Source organism: Vulpes vulpes, chromosome 10 (assembly GCF_048418805.1).
Source record: "Vulpes vulpes isolate BD-2025 chromosome 10, VulVul3, whole genome shotgun sequence".
Lineage (NCBI taxonomy): Eukaryota > Metazoa > Chordata > Mammalia > Carnivora > Canidae > Vulpes > Vulpes vulpes.
In genome coordinates, this window is record NC_132789.1 from 44,841,995 (window position 1) to 44,855,793 (window position 13,799).

The 13,799-nt window shown below is 40.8% G+C and overlaps 1 protein-coding gene across 9 annotated transcripts in view; it reads right to left on the reverse strand.

Moving 5' to 3' along the window:
• The window catches only part of ZMYM1 (zinc finger MYM-type containing 1), a 28,378-nt gene extending 24,701 nt beyond the window's left edge, over positions 1-3,677 (reverse strand). For 2 of the 9 annotated variants that reach the window (XM_025991780.2, XM_025991778.2), the window contains exon 1: positions 3,570-3,677. The gene's annotated coding sequence lies outside the window, so the exon portion shown is untranslated. Of the gene's footprint in view, positions 1-2,986; positions 3,100-3,569 lie in introns of those variants that run through there. The other 7 variants (XM_072723886.1, XM_072723887.1, XM_072723885.1 and 4 more) reach the window with 6 other exon arrangements.
• Between the last annotated feature and the right edge of the window lie 10,122 nt (positions 3,678-13,799).

The window sequence follows — 13,799 nt, forward strand, 5'->3', positions numbered from 1 at the left end:
AAAAAAAAAGACATACAGGAAAACAGAAATAAGAATAAAGAATAAACAGAAACAATGAAGGCCAGAAGTCAATGGAGGGTCTTTAAGGTAATGGGAAAAAACAAAAACACCCCCCCCCCCGAAAAAAAAACTACTTAAAGTATTCTCTAGTCAGTAAAAATATCCTTCAAAAATAAAGGTAAGCGATGCCTGGGTGGCTCAGCAATTGAGCATCTGCCTTTGGCCCTGGGCCCAGGATCCAGTCCCACGTTGGGCTCCCCACAGGGAGCCTGCTTCTCCCTGTGCCTGTGTCTGTGTCTCTAAGTAAAATCTTTAAAATAAGAAAAAAAAATAAAGGTGAAATATTTCCTTCAGATACATGAAAATGAGAATTTATCACAAACAAATCTATACTGCAGAAATGCTAAAGAAAATTCCTTAAGTGAAATATTTAACAGAAATTTGGTGTAAAGATTGGAAAAGGAGAAGCAAATATACTGCTTTAAAAAAAAAAAAAAAGAAAATCCAAAAGGATCTCCAAGTAATTACTGCCAATTATTAAGTAAATTTAGGAAGGCCAATATTCAAAAATCATTTTTTACTTGAACAATCAAAAAATTTTATTTTTTTTTAAATTTTTTTATTATTTATTTATGATAGTCATATATATAGAGAGAGGCAGAGACAAGGCAGAGATAAAGGCAGAGGGAGAAGCAGGCTCCATGCCAGGAGCCCGACATGGGATTCGATCCCGGGTCTCCAGGATCGCGCCCTGGGCCAAAGGCAGGCGCCAAACCGCTGCGCCACCCAGGGATCCCAATCAAAAAAATTTAAAACAACCATTTTCTAGAGCATCACAAAACATCAAATGCATGAATATATCTAATGAAATAGGTCAAGATCTCTACACTGAAAAACCAAACAATGCTGAGAGAAAATTTTTTTTTAATGCTGAGAGAAATTAAGGAAGATATAAATAAATGGAGAAATATAGCACGCTCATTGACTGACTTAATACTGTTAAGTCAGTTTTCCCCAAATTGAGCTACAGATCAAAATCCCAGTTTTTGTGGAACTTACAAGAGGATTTAATGCATAGGGAATGTGTACAAACATAGAAAGTTAAAACAATCTCAAAAAAGAAAAAAGTAAAAAGTAAAAAAAAAATATATAAAAAAATATATAAAATATATATATATAAATATATGTAAAAAAAAGTTGGAGAACTTAACTCTAAAGCTACGGTAATTAACATAATGTGGTACCATCACAAGCAAAAATAAAGTGACTCAGTTTAGAAGCAGGTATACTCTAACCTTTTACTTCTTTGCATTACAGCTACTTCTTTATACATTACCCCTTTTTTTTTTTAAGATTTTATTTATTCATGAGAGACAGAGAGAGGCAGAGACACAGGTGGAGGGAGATGCAGGCTCCCTGTGGGGAGCCCGACAAAATCAGTAGCTTTTGGGGTTCAGCAAACATTTCACTCATATATATATATTTTTTTAAACCTACTTTTAAAAATCAAAAAAAGGATGCCTGGGTGGTTCAGCAGTTGAGCATCTGCTTTTGGCCCAGGGTGTAATCCTGGAGTACTGGGATCAAGCCTCGCACCCGGCTCCCTGCAGGGAGCCTGCTTCTCCCTCTGCCTGTGTCTGTCTCTCTCGCCGTGTCTCTCATGGATAAATAAATAAAATCTTAAAAAAAAAATTAAAAATTAAAACAAAAATCATTAGATACAGTTAACCGTGTAATATACCAAGCGTCACCTATTTTTGGAGACTTCTGAAGGATCCAGAAAATAGCCCTTCCTGCCATCTAGGGGAGTACACTTCACCCCCCCCCCCCCCCCCCCCCAGCGGTGACACTAAGGAGGACGGTCACAGCTTCTCACCTGCTCTTTCTGGATTCCAACCTGTGTATATGCTCCGGCACAGAAAATCCCGGGTTGGGGGTGGGGGACAAAAATCACTATTTCAAGCAAAGGGCAACTACTCCCCTAAACGCTCTTGCCTCACCCTACGAGCTAAACGGCAAACTGCTGGGTCCTGAGGCTGCCAGGGCTGAATGTAATATAGATCTTGCTATAAAATTTAAATTTCTCATTATATATATAATAAATATATTATATATTGCACATATAACATATAATAAGTAATAAATTATTAAAAAATAAAAATATAAGAACATAAAAATAAAAATAAAATAAACATTTTATTTTTTATAAAAAACACAAAAAAATTTCATATATAATAATATGTCATATATAATAAATATGCAATGAAATAATCATTAAAATAAAAATATAATAAAAATGTATAATAGAAATATTTATTTCTATAATAAAACTGTAATAAATATAAATATAATACATAAAATAATAAACTATTAAAATAAAAATATAAATAACATAAAAATAAATATATTATAGAATATATATAATTAAAATTAAAAATATAAAAGTATATAAATAAATAAAAATAAAACTTTATTTTTATAAACAAATAAAATATATAATAATGAAGTAATTATTAAAAATAAAAAATATAACAAAAATACATAAAAATGTCATAATATATTATACATAATAAAAATAATATATCATATATAATAAATATAACACAAACAATGTAATAAATATAATGTAATAAAATAAATTAAAATTAAAAATAAATAATATAAATAAAAATAATTTATTTTTATAAAAACAAAATATATAATATAATAAAATATAATAAATATAAGTATGATACAATATAATTTAATAAATATAATGAATATAATTAAAAATTAAAATATAATAAATATAATTTTTTATAAAAAATAAAAATATAATAAACATGTTATATATAATAAACAAACAAATAAATAAATAAATATTTAGACATTCGATTTATTTATTCCTGAGACCCAGGTGGAGGGAGAAGCAGGCTCCCCGCGGGCCCCCGTGACCCCCGGCCCCCGAGGCGGCCGCGCAAGCCCGAGCACAGGCGAGGAGACTCACGGCGTCCGCCGGGCGTCCCCCGGGGCTGCAGCTCCCGCCCACAGAGCTGGGCGCCGGGCCGGCCGCGCACCTTCCCCGCGGCCCGGCTTCGAGCCACACTCCTGCACGGGTCAGTCCCCTTCCGCGGACGCTCCGTGCGCAGCACCTTGTTGCAAGAGCACTTCCGTAATTCCTTTTTTTTTTTTTTACGGCGTCTCGGGGCCGCCCGGGGGCCCAGCGGTTAGCGTGACCCTAGAGACCCAGGTTCGAGTACCGCGTCGGGGTCCCCAAGAGCGTGCGTCTCGCTCCGCCTGCGTCTCCCATAAAAGCACTACAGTAGGGGCCGCGAGCTGCGGGTGTGCGCGGGTGTGCGCGGGCGGCCGCGGGGCGGGGAGCGCAGGCCGGCGAGGGGCACGCGGGCACGCGGCGGCCGCGGGAAGGGGCCCGGCCGCACATGGCGGACCCGCTCGCAGGGACCCGTGTCTGGGAGCCCCGCCCGACCCGACCCGACGCCTCATCCTCCCGCCGACCGGCCACGCTCTCTGCCCCTTCCGGGGAGGCGCGGGGAGAGGCACCGACGCCGCGACGGCCGGAGGACGCTTACTAATTTTTCTCAGGGACGCTCGCCGCGCGAGGAGGCTCGGAAGGACTTCGACGCGGAACGGTCACGCAGGCCCCGCCCTTTCCCGGCGTGCTCTGCGGCCGAGCATGCGCGGCGCAGCCGGGGGCGGGGCCTCCGGGCCCTTCGCTGGAGGGGGCGGGGCTGACCTCGACGGTTGAGCCTCGCGGGCTGGGCTCGGGGGCAGGTGGGCCTGTTAGCGACCTCTGTCAGCGACCTCTGTAAATCCCGATTTCTGGGTCCTCGAAATGGGGTTTATTTCATTTTTTAAAATATATTTTTTAATTTATTTATGATAGAGAGACAGGCAGAGACAAGCAGAGGGAGAAGCAGGCCCCATGCGGCGGGCCGGACGCGGGACTCGATCCTGGGTCTCCAGGGTCACGCCCTGCGCTGAAGGCGGCGCTAAACCGCTGAGACCCCCAGGCTGCTCCTATGGTATATTTTAAAGGCTACTTAATATTTTCAACACCCAGAAAAGTATAGGATCAAATAATTATGCTATTCCTAAAATCATTAACAGGATAATAAAAAAAAACTTTTTTAAATTTATTTATAATAGTCACATAGAGAGAGAGAGAGAGAGGCAGAGACACAGGCAGAGGGAGAAGCAGGCTCCATGCACCGGGAGCCTGATGTGGGATTCGATCCCGGGTCTCCAGGATCGTGCTCTGGGCCAAAGGCAGGCGCCAAACCGCTGCACCACCCAGGGATCCCCATTAACAGGATAATAGAAGATTTATAGAGTTGAGTGATGAATGTATTGCAGTCTCGTCTTTGACTATAATACTTCCTGTGCTACACCAATAAAAAATAAATTTATTAAAAAAATACTTCCTGTGCTATTATCAAAAGTCTATGTCCAGGGCAAAACGCCCTCCTGACCCCTGCTGCCAGGGTCCCTAAATGTCCTCTACAGTTAACCTTAAATTCAGACCCTTGGGTGATTCTGAATACTACATTGGTAACAACTGAATTTCTCCAACAGTCATTCTTACCTTCCTAATATAATCTATAGTAATTAGCTATATCATTTTATTGTTTGCTCTTTGTTCCCTTTCCTTGCCTTCTTTTGGCTAATTAGAACACTTTCTAGTATCTCATTTAACTATTGTATTTATGATTGTATCTTTTGATATGATTTGTTTAGTAGTTGCTCTAGTGATTGCAATAAACATAATTAACTTTTCATAATCCCCTTGGAATCATATTTTACTACTTCAAGTGGAATGTAGAACTATTACCCCAAATAAATCCCTTTATCCTCTCCCCACTGTCTTGTTATAGTTGTTTTTATGTATTAGAATCACAAACCCATCAGGCAGTGTTAATAATTTTCACTGTCGACTAGTAAATATTTTTAAAAGAACTCAAGGGGAGAACAGTCTATTATGTTTACTCATATACTTACCATTTCTGTTCTTTCATTCTTGATGTTCCCTGATTTCTTTCAGGTATCATTTCCCTTATATCTGAAGAACTTCCTTTAGCAATTCTTTTAGAACAGGACTGTTACCAACAAGGTATTTTGGTTTTCTTCTCTAATAACGTCTTTATTTTACCTCCACTTTTGAAGGGTATTTTCACTAGATATAGAAGTGTATTTCTTGGGATGCCTAGGTGGCTCAGTGGTTGAGCGTCTGCCTTTGGCTCAGGTTGTGATCCCGGGGTCCTGGGATCGAGTCCCGCATCAGGCTCCCCCACGTGGAACCTGCTCCTCCCTTTGCCTATGTCTCTGCCTCTCTCTGTGTGTCTCTCATGAGAAAATAAATAAAAATATTTTTAAAAATGTATTTCTTGGGCAGCCCGGGTGGCTCAGCAGTTTAGCATCGCCTTCAGCCCAGGGTGTGATCCTGCAGACCCGGGATCCAGTCCCTGCATGGAGCCTGCTTCTTCCTCTGCCTGTGTCTCTGGCCTCTCTCTCTCTCTCTCTGTCTCTCGGAATGAATAAATAAAATCTTTAAAAAAATGTATTTCTTGATAGGGTGGAAGAAAAATCCTCGTGAGGTGCTATCAAGTGACCACCACTGACTTTGTCATAATATCTGGAAGATGGAGTACTCTGATTCCAGTCTAGAACATATAATAACAATTTTGACACCTTCCCTCCCTGCTTGATCCATTTGTGATGTCCAACTCTTGGAACTTCCATATTATGTAAGCTGGTAGATTCTCTTTTTTAAAGTTTTATTTATTTGTTTTAGAGAGAGAGAGAGAGAGAGCGAGCACACTAGTGGGGCAGTAGGGGTGGGGAGGAAAAGAAGGAGAGAGAAAATCTTCAAGCAGACTCCCCTGTGAGTGCAGAGCTCAAGTGGGGCTTGATTCTGGGACCCTGAGATCATGGCCTGAGCTAAAATCAAGTTGGCCATTTAACTCACTGAGTGACCCAGGCGCCCCAACCAATAGATTCCCTATGTATTTAACCTTCTTTGATTTGGTTTTCTGTCACTAGCAGCCCAAAGTCTTGTCTAGTAAATGTGTATCCATGAGCAATTGCTGACAACAAATGCATTTTCTTTTCTTTTTTTTTTTTTTGCATTTTATTTTCTTTTATTTTTTTATTTTTTGCATTTTCTTTTCTTTTTTTTATTTTAAATTTTTTATTTTATTTATGATAGTCACAGAGAGAGAGAGGCAGAGACACAGGCAGAGGGAGGAGAAGCAGGCTCCATGCACCGGGAGCCCGATGTGGGATTCGATCCCGGGTCTCCAGGATCGCGCCCTGGGCCAAAGGCAGGCGCCAAACCGCTGCGCCACCCAGGGATCCCTGCATTTTATTTTCTAAGTTGATGTAACTTTGTCCAAGCAAGATAAAGCAGTTAAATCTTCAAGATATGTAGATTCTTGTTTCTTTTTTTTAAATTTTTTATTTATTTATGATAGTCACACACACACACACAGAGAGGCAGAGACACAGGCAGAGGGAGAAGCAGGCTCCATGCACTGGGAGCCCGACGTGGGATTCGATCCCGGGTCTCCAGGATCGCGCCCTGGGCCAAAGGCAGGCGCTAAACTGCTGCGCCACCCAGGGATCCCCTAGATTCTTGTTTCTAATAAATGAATGACTTATACAAATAAAATATATGCGTGAAAGATAAGCCCTAGCTTTTGTGTAACAACTTCAGGAAACTGGAGCACAGTGTACATCCCATATCAGAGCGTTTCTGATTATTATCAGACCAAGGGAGCCAAGGGAGAAAAAGCAACACTATAAAAAAGATTGAATCCTAGTTCCAGGTGAGGACTACCATTGAGTGTGCAAACTGTTCATGGGGAAGTTATCTAATTTTTGAGACATTAATTTGTATTATATACCTTTCCTCCCTTGCATCTTTGACAGAGGGGTTTTGGTAGGACCCAAAGCTGTTAGAAGTCAAGAGCAGCCTTATGTTTTGTAAAAATTCAACCTGACTTGAAAGGATTATGAAAATATACAGGGGGAGAGAGAGAGAGTGTGTGTGTGTGTAGACAGGAAAGTGCCTTAAAGAAAAGGAAGAAAAGATTTCAGAAGGCTAGGAAGGGGGTGAAGATCTACAGTTGTGTGATTTCAGGGAAGCTGCACCGTGTTCTTTGACAGCACTGGGGGGAGAGGGCTGGACCTTGAGCATAAGGATTTTTATTCTCGATGAAGATCCTCATGCCCCAAAGCCATGGGTCCTGGTGCAGATTGGGGCAATACCCATCTCTGTGGTAACCAGTCTGGACTACTGAGCCAATCGCTGCAGAGCCTCCCTGATGCTTTAATGGTGGGCGACCCACCCTGGCACCTATACATACCTCTGGTGGATTTCTTCTTGGGAATGCCATGATGACCGAGATTGAATTTTCTGCCAGTGTAATAGTGTGAGGAGGCTTCAGATTTGGGTTTAAGTTAAATTATGAGAAAAATGTTATCTTCTTCATACCTGAATATGTCCTAAAATTCATCCCTGTTACTTCTGGATGAAGCATCAGACCCCAACTTAGTTCCTTGACTTACTACTTTTGATTAAGTATCTGAAGAGACAGGCCCAATAGTCGAATCATAGTCCTATAATTCCCCAGGAGCTCATCCAAAATCAATGTCTTTATACCCTTAGGACAACACCTAAACATTAAGAGTGTCCTACTTTGGGTCCAAGAGTAAGAGTTCAGAAGAATGAGAATTAATCCCACAACTGTGTTCTTTGTATTTTATATCCCCCCAAAAGACTTCTCATATATTTCCCCTCAAACTATAACCTGTATCACTTTTATAATGGAGAAAAAGCCCCATAACTTTATTGAAAAAAAATCAAGAGTTAAAGAATGATCCGAAATAATAGTTTGAGATTTCCCCAGGTCATTAGTACACAGCTAATTGCCAATAACTATCTGCAGGTAGAGAGAATAAGAATGAGTCATAATTCTGTTTGTCTCCTTGTTGAGCCCTTTTCCCTCTTCAAGTTTCTTTATGCTAAAGGAAAATTTCATTTTATTATTTTTAAAAAAGATTTTATTAGAACGCCTGGATGGCTCAGTGGTTGGGCTCTACTTTCGGCTCAGGGCAAAATCCTGGAGTTCAGGGATCGAGTCCCACATTGGGCTCCATGGGGGGAGCCTGCTTCTCCCTCTCTGCCTCTGTCTCTGCCTCTCTCTCTGAGTCTCTCATAAATGAATAAATAAATAAAATCTTTAAAAAATAAATAAATAAGATTTCATTTATTTATTTGAGAGAGGGAGCATGAGGGAGAGAGAAAACACAAGCACGAGGGAGAGGGAGAAGCAGGCTTTCCTGCTGAGCAGAGAGCTGGACAGACCTGGGTTCCATCCTAGGACCCTGAGATCATAACCTGGGCCGAAATCAGACACTTAACCAATGGAGCCACCCAGGTACCCTACTAAAGAAAATTTTTAAAAGGCACCCGAATAATGTGTCATGTCTCAGGACAATTATTTGAAATATATATATATACACAAACACACACACACACACACACATACACACACATATATATATATATACTTGTATATATATAAAATATATACTTAATATATATTTACTTATATATATTTATATACTTTTTTCTGGTTATCAAACACGCAAGTTGAAATGAAACTTTCTGTGTAGGTCTTTCTCTGCATCTCTGCCTGACATGCGCTTTCTCTGTTTCTGGAACTGTAGGTCTTTGTCTCTCACAGCTCATCTCCTTAGTACTTAACACAATACTGGGCAAGGAGTCCTCCTCCATAAATGTTTGTTTAGTGAAGGGATGTGTGAATGTCTCCTTTATGCTTCAGAATATCTTTGTTTCTATTTCTCATTGTCAATCCTGGTGGAAGGGGGTATTATTCTAAGAGGGAACACAGGAAAGAGGGAGGTGAGCTGTTGAAGGAGTGGGGCACTGGGGCAAATAATGGGTTCAATTTTAGATATGTTGAGTCTGAGATGCTGTGGGCTACCCAAAGGGAAATATATGTATATTTTTTAAAGATTTCATTTATTTATTTGACAGAGGGAAAGAGAGAGAGAGAGAGAGAGAGAGAGAGAGAGGCTGGGAGGAGCACAGGGAGAGGGAGAACCTAATTTCAAGCAGATTGTCTGCTAAGTGTGGAGCCCAACCTGCGGCTCAATCCCATGACCCCCGAGATCATGACCTGAACTGAAATCAAGAGTTAGATGCTTTGGAATGCCTGAGTGGCTTAGTATTTGAGCATCTGCCATTGGCCCAGGGCGTGATCCTGGGGTCCTGGGATTGAGTCCCACATTGGGCTCCCCGCAGGGAGTCTGCCTCTGTCTCCGCCTCTGTCTCTGTCCCTCTCTCTCTCTCTGTGTCTCTCATGAATAAATAAATAAAATCTTAAAAAAAAAAAGTCAGATGCTTTAACCAACGGAGCCACCCAGGAACCCCAAAATCATATTTCTAACAAACGAAATGTTGGAATCATTTTTCTTGATCATTAAATATATAATACACATTTGACTAATTTAATTCCCTTAAACAATTTAAGCTGGAATTACAAATATAATATGGCTGGTAGTTTTGAATATCTCATATGCCTTAAACAATCAGCAAAGTATGCACAAATACAAAAATTACAAAATCAACTATGCTTGTAATCTAATTCAATGCCATGGGTTGAATATGAGTGCATTATTTTTGCACTGCTTTTATACTTCTTAAGATTTTTTTTTTAATTTATGATAGTCACACACAGAGAGAGAGAGAGAGAGGCAGAGACACAGGCAGAGGGAGAAGCAGGCTCCATGCACCGGGAGCCCGACCTGGGATTCGATGCCGGGTCTCCAGGATAGCGCCCTGGGCCAAAGGCAGACGCTAAACCGTTGCGCCACCCAGGGATCCCTTAAGATTTTTTAAAAAAAGATTTCATTTATTTATTCATGAGAGACAGAAAGAGAGAGAGGCAGAGACATAGAGGGAGAAGCAGGCTCCATGCAGGGAGCCGGACGTGGGACTCGATTTCGTGTCTCCAGGATCACACCCTGGGCTGAAAGCAGCGCTAAACCCCTGAGCCACCCACTTCTTAAGATTATACTTGTGTTTATTTCAATATCTTCTTAGGGTTTCAGTAGTAGCATTTTTTAAAAAAAGATTTTATTTATTTGAGAGAGACAGAGAGAGAGAAGCACAAGCAGAGAGGAGAGGCAGAGGAAGAGGAAGCCCACGTGGGGCTTGATCCCAAGTCCTCGGGATCATGACCTGAGTTGAAGGCAGACACTTGACTGACTGAGCTACCCGGGAGCCCCTGTAATAGTAATAGTTTTTAAATACCACAGGATTTGTAATTCTGTCTTCCTTATGGTTTCTAATTTCTGAAACTTAGTGTGTGTGCCTTGGAAATGATGTAAGCTCTAAGTTTTGCAAGACCAACAGCTCTTGATCAATCATCTTGCCATTATATAGCATTGATCTGCTTAAAAACTTATGGACTTATCACTAGTATTTTACAGTAATTAGGAGGGCCATTTCATTTTTTTATCTCCTGAGAGATGGAAGATTGATTCACCTTTCTCATTCTTAGAATAGCTTTTCAAATCTATTCTTACTTGCTTATTGTAAATCTGGTGCTGAATAATTGACAGACTCCCCTTCTATCTGGTTATGATAATTTTACAAAATTACTAGTATTGATGGATCCTTCCTCCTACCTTTGTTTCCTTTTTATCTGCTTGTTCATATATGAAACATAAATATAGGCAAATTATATATGTGAGTATACTTAAGTCAACACACCCTTTACAGTAGGAAAAAATACACATGCACCCACCCCTGTGCACTCAAAGACACACATATAACTCATTATTTCTTTTTTTTAAAAAAAAATTTATTTATTTATTCATGAGAGAAACAGAGAGAGAGGCAGAGACACAGGCAGAGGGAGAAGCAGGCTCCTCACTGGGAGTCCAGTGTGGGACTTGATCCCAGGATCCTGGGATCACGCCCTGAGCCAAAGGCAGACGCTCAACCACTGAGCCACCCAGGCACCCTCATATAACTCATTATTAAAAAACATATATTGTGTTTGTCCATCTATTGTATTAAATTTTTTTTGTTTGCTTAAAGTTATATTTTTTGTTTACTTCTCTCATTTGAGTCTTAGTGTGAATGCATAGCCTTTGTAGATTTGACTTATTCCAATTCATTCTAATTATGACATTTTAAAATTAAATTATTATAACTTCACCTGTAGGTACATCTCTAGGCTTTGTCCTTTTAGCTCTGTCCCTGACATCCTTGAAACATCCCTTCTTTCTTGCTATATATAACAGAATGTTCTTTAAAGTCATACTATTTTTTCCCCCCTGCCCCATATAATCAACTACTCTGCAATGAATTCCAGATACTTTTAGTGGATAAAACTACTGAAAATCAAATTTAAGTGTTAGGGATATATATGAGAGTAAAATGTGGGACCAAAATATTAGGCCTCTTTCAGTAGTGACAGACATGGGGAAAAAAATTCAAGGTCATGATCTTGCAGTGCTATTTTCCATTTTATTTATTTATTTTTATTTTTAAAGATTTTATTTATTTATTCATGAGAAACACAGAGAGAGAGGCAGAGGGAGAAGCAGGCTCCATGCAAGGAGCCCAATGTGGGACTCGATCCCCAGACTCCAGGATCACGCCCTGAGCTGAAGGCAGATGCTTAACCACTGAGCCACCCAGGCATCCCTATTTTCCATTTTAACATGTTATGTTACTGAATCATACTTTTCTTAGACTATAGATTCCATTGAGCACTAATGCTGTCCCATGCATTGACGAATTGTTCTATGAATTATTTGCTCTTCTGAGAGTCAGGAATGCTTTCAGGACTTGGAGGACTATTGCTCTTAACAGAAATCTTTGGATAGCTATACATTTTTTTAGTTCTTGCATCTGAATTATAAACTATTAAAGCTGAAAAAGCCTTTAGAGACTTTCTTGTGTAATCCATGCAGATTGCAAATACAATAGGCATTTGTCATTTTTGGCTACCTAGCATCCAATTCTCCCCTTCTTTTGAAGGATCCTGATCTCCCTTTTAGAGAGATTCTCCATTGTAACTGAAGACAATTTCTCTATTTGCTTCCTCTCATAGAATAATAGAGAGAGGGAGAGAGAGAGAGAGAGATGCTTTCCGTATTTCCTCCCTGATATGCCCAGTAGCTTAGCATGTAACCTGAACTTGGCCAATCAGATGATCATTCTCAGAACTTTGAATCTTGTTCAAGTGATGTTGTGACAGGGACTTTCCAATGTTCCTCAAACCTCATCTTCTTTACCCTCCTGGGCATACAGGTGTCCTACATTTTCCTTGCAGTTAGGTGCAGCCATGTGACTCAAGTTCTGGACAGTAGAACATAGAAACGATGCCCAACGTGTAGAACTGACCTGGATAAACCTGGATAAGCCTCCCACGTGTGATCTTTGCCCTCTTTTTCCACAACCACTGGCTTAGTGGAGAAAACTCCTATAGAAGAGGACAGAGACACACAGGGAAGGATCATGGGTCCCTGAGGCAATGCCTGGAAGAGAGCGGCCCAGAAAAGCCCCTAGACCGGGAGCGTGCATGTTGGACTATTGTGTGAGACAGAAATAAACTCTCACAATGTAGAACCTCTGTTATTTGGGAGGTTGTCTTAGCATTTAGCTTGCCCAGATTCAAAGACAGAATGCTTGGCATCAAGTTTATTTTAACGACATCAATGACATGGATTAAGCTATTCTTGCTGACAGATCTTGGGAGGTCCCTCCTTTTGTCCATTGCCTAAACCTTTTCCTAGAGCTTCTTTTTTCTATTTTTAAGATTAAATTTATTTATTTGAGAAAGAAGAGAGACACAGAGACAGACAGAGATAGTGAGAGAGAGAGCACAGGCAGGGAGGAGAAAGAGAAGCAGACTCCCCACTGAGCAGGGAGCCTGATGTGGGGCTGGGTCCCAGGACCCCTGGATCATGGCCTGAGTGGAAGGCAACTGCTTAACCCGCTGAGCCAGCGAGGCACCCCTTCTCATCATTCTGCAAGCCATCATATTTCCCCTTTTTGCCTTAAAACAACCAGACCCGGGGTCCCTGACTGGCTTAGTTGTTAGTGCATGTGACTATTGATCTCAGGGTCATGAGTTCAAGGCCCGTATTGGGCATGGGGCCTACTCAAGAAAGAAGTGGGGGGGAGGAGAAGGAGGAAGGGGAGGGTCCACTTATCTTGATGAGCACTGAGTAATATATGGAACTGCTGAATCACTATGGTGTACACCTGAAAATAACACTGTACATTAACTACACTGGAATTAAAATTAAAAACAAAGATAAAACAACCAGACCTGGTTCCTGTTGCTTATAATCAAGAATGTGGACTCTTTCATCTTAATTGAGGTCTTAAGTCGTAAGTGATTTTCCCTAGGGCACAACTCATAAATGGCAGACCTAGGATTTTACTGACTTGACTTTATATCTCCTGATTCAGGGTTCTTTCCACTGTACTAGTGGGAGTTTGAAGGAGGCCCAGTAATTAGCATTCCTCCTCCCCACTAACTTCTAAACCAATTGAGAAATGAGACTCAGGAAATGGCAAATAAAGGTATATATCACCTTCATTACTGGAAAAGGCTAGTTTGGAGGGTAGAGACTCCCTACCTGGCAGGCCTGCCCCTGTGAGACTTAGAGCAGAAGAGAGCCAAGGAAAACTAGATCCCTGTTGACAACTTGCTTTCACGTAGAGAGAAAAGCAGAAGGGGCTAAACTGCACA